Raw genomic sequence first — 2,599 nt, 5'->3', positions numbered from 1 at the left:
GGAATCTGAGGTTTCTGTGAGCTAGGCTGATGCCATGGCACTCTAGCCCAGGTGACAGAGCAAGACTCTGTCTTTAAAAAAAAAAAAAAATCCTTATTAGATGACAGTGATGAATGAGATTATAACTGAATAATATAAGCCTAAGAAGACGAAAAATTTGTACCTAAGAATAAGATTAAATGTCAAGTTAGTCAAAATTATCAAACTATTAATAGTAGTCCTAGTTCATTCAACAATATTTTACTAAGTGATTACTATGTCACAGGCACTTTGCCAGCTGATAGGAATACAGACAACTTATTTGCTGACTATCCTTGTATAAGCAACATCCTCCCTAATTCCCATTTTTTCATGTGCAAATTGGCAATAATACCAACTTTGCAACATTGTTGTAAAGATTAGAAATAATATAAGTAAAACATAGGACTTTGTATATAGTAAATGCATAAAACAGATGAGGGGTTTTTCCTTTTAAAGACAGTCTCTGTCTTCAAGGAGGTAATAGTCTATTGAAAAGACATCATCATCATTAATGTTTATTTAGAATTTACCATGTGCCAAGAACCATGCTAAGCACTCTACATGTATTATCTCACCTTATTCTCATAATAACCGTATGAGATAGATAGATAGAAACTCTTATTTTCTCTATTTTGGAGATGAAGAAACTGAGGCACAGAAAGGCTGAAGAGCTTGCCCAAGGCCATACACCTAGTAAGTTATAGATCGAGATTCAAACCCAAGCAGCTTCAGGCTTAGTGCTCTTAACTACTAGGCTATGCTACAAACCAAATATAATAATATTATAATAGTTTAAATGGAAGTATATGCAAGAAACAATGCAATACAAGAAAAAGAGCCAAAGTTTAGTAGCATATAAGCTGAGATTTAAATGGTGCCTGCTTAACAAACAGGGAGCAAGCATGCCAGTGAGACAATGTAACAGTTTTAGAAATTCTTTCTGGATGGCAACTACGAATGATGCTGCCAATGCCAGAACACCTAGCAGAATGGATAAATAATTAAACTCAGTAGAGCAATGCCATTCATAAAATATCACTCACCAGAAAGAATATAACTACTGGTGACATACATTGTAAGCAAAATCAATAGAAGCTAAGTCATCAAGCTAGTTTAACCTGTTGCTGGCATGATTACAATGATACTACAGGTGGAACTTGCCCTGCACAAAGTTAAATCACTAAACAAGTCTTGTGGCAACCCCTCCCTGTCTTTAGTCCTTCAATGCCAGTACCTTGAATAACAAGCATTTCTTGTTCCTCGTAGGCTCTCTTGTCTATGCTAACTCCCCATAGTTCTAAAAGAAAAATAATAGATTATAGCTTAAGAATTTGGGAGAGATATATTTTATAAAGGATCAAGATCTCAAACCAGACAAATAAAAAAGTAACTATGGAACTTTGGGTGGAGGGAAAACAGAAGGGTGATATTTTAAAAGCGGTCATGTTTCCACAATGCCCTTAGTAGCCCTTTGGATGAGATGGACTCTAGGACAGGTTCTTAGTACTAAATGCGGATACTTTAATAACTTGCTTTAGATTTGAATCTTTTGGTTTTAAGATTTTACCAAGCCAATAATAATAAGGGGGGAAAAAAGAGCCACTCATAAAAGAAAAATCATTAGCAAAAACAGTCAGTGGATTCTATGTTTCGGAACTTTAAATTTTGAGGTCCCCCACCTCGATGTTCCATACGATTTACATGCAGTTCTACCTAAAAAGCACAGATATCCTTACTATACTACTCTGTGATTCTTTAAAAAGTCTTGCTCCTCTATGTACTTTCTCATAAATTTACCATAAAATCAAAACTACATCTTCTGTTGTCTACCATAAGAGTTTAAGACTTTGTTTCAAAGAATACTTGAAAACAAATGTAATACCCAGGGTAAAAACACAATAATGATAAAATAGTAATAAAAAGCTCATACATACAGTTTTTAAGTAGAAAATATTTGAAAATATCCTTTCCCAAAATGTTTACAAACATTTGCCTGGAAGCTTGCTAGTGTTCCTTAGAAATTTTCCAAGTGGCATGTGCTTCCCCAAGGTGGATCCTGAAGTACAATGGCACCCAAGAGTACTGAACTGATAACAAAAACACAGAAATGGCCAAGTACGGTAGCTTGCACCTGTAGTCCCAGCCTCTTAGAAGGATGAGGCAGTAGGATCACTCGAGTCCAGAAGTTCAAGACCAGCCTGGGCAACATAGCAAGAACCCATCTCTTTAAAAAATAAAAAGAATTAGCCAGACGTCGTGGTGACTTCCTATGGTCCCAGCTACTTGGAGGGCTGAGGCAGCAGGATTGCTAGAGCCCAGGAGTTTGAGGCTGCAGTGAGCTATGATCACCCCACTGCACTTCAGCCTGGGCAACAGAACAAGACCCCATCTTTAAAAAAAAAAAACAGAGGTTCTAACCCGGGTTCTACCTCTTCTAACTTTGTGATTTAAAACAAGTCCCCTTCTCTTTCTTGGGCTTTGGTATCCTCATCTATAAAGCAGGAATAATAACATTTATCCTACCTACTTCATAGGATTGTTGTAAAAATGTAAAAGATATTATATATTACAGTGCTAT

At 36.3% G+C, this 2,599-nt stretch overlaps 1 protein-coding gene across 1 annotated transcript in view; it reads right to left on the bottom strand.

Annotated features, from left to right (window-relative positions):
• The window catches only part of ACAP2 (ArfGAP with coiled-coil, ankyrin repeat and PH domains 2), a 161,126-nt gene that overhangs the window by 90,962 nt on the left and 67,565 nt on the right, over nt 1–2,599 (bottom strand). The gene's annotated exons all lie outside the window — the stretch shown is intronic.

This window comes from Propithecus coquereli, unplaced genomic scaffold (assembly GCF_000956105.1).
Source record: "Propithecus coquereli isolate 6110/MARCELLA unplaced genomic scaffold, Pcoq_1.0 Scaffold10, whole genome shotgun sequence".
NCBI lineage: Eukaryota > Metazoa > Chordata > Mammalia > Primates > Indriidae > Propithecus > Propithecus coquereli.
Note: the sequence above shows the minus strand (reverse complement) of the source record. Positions and strands in the feature narration are given on the sequence as shown.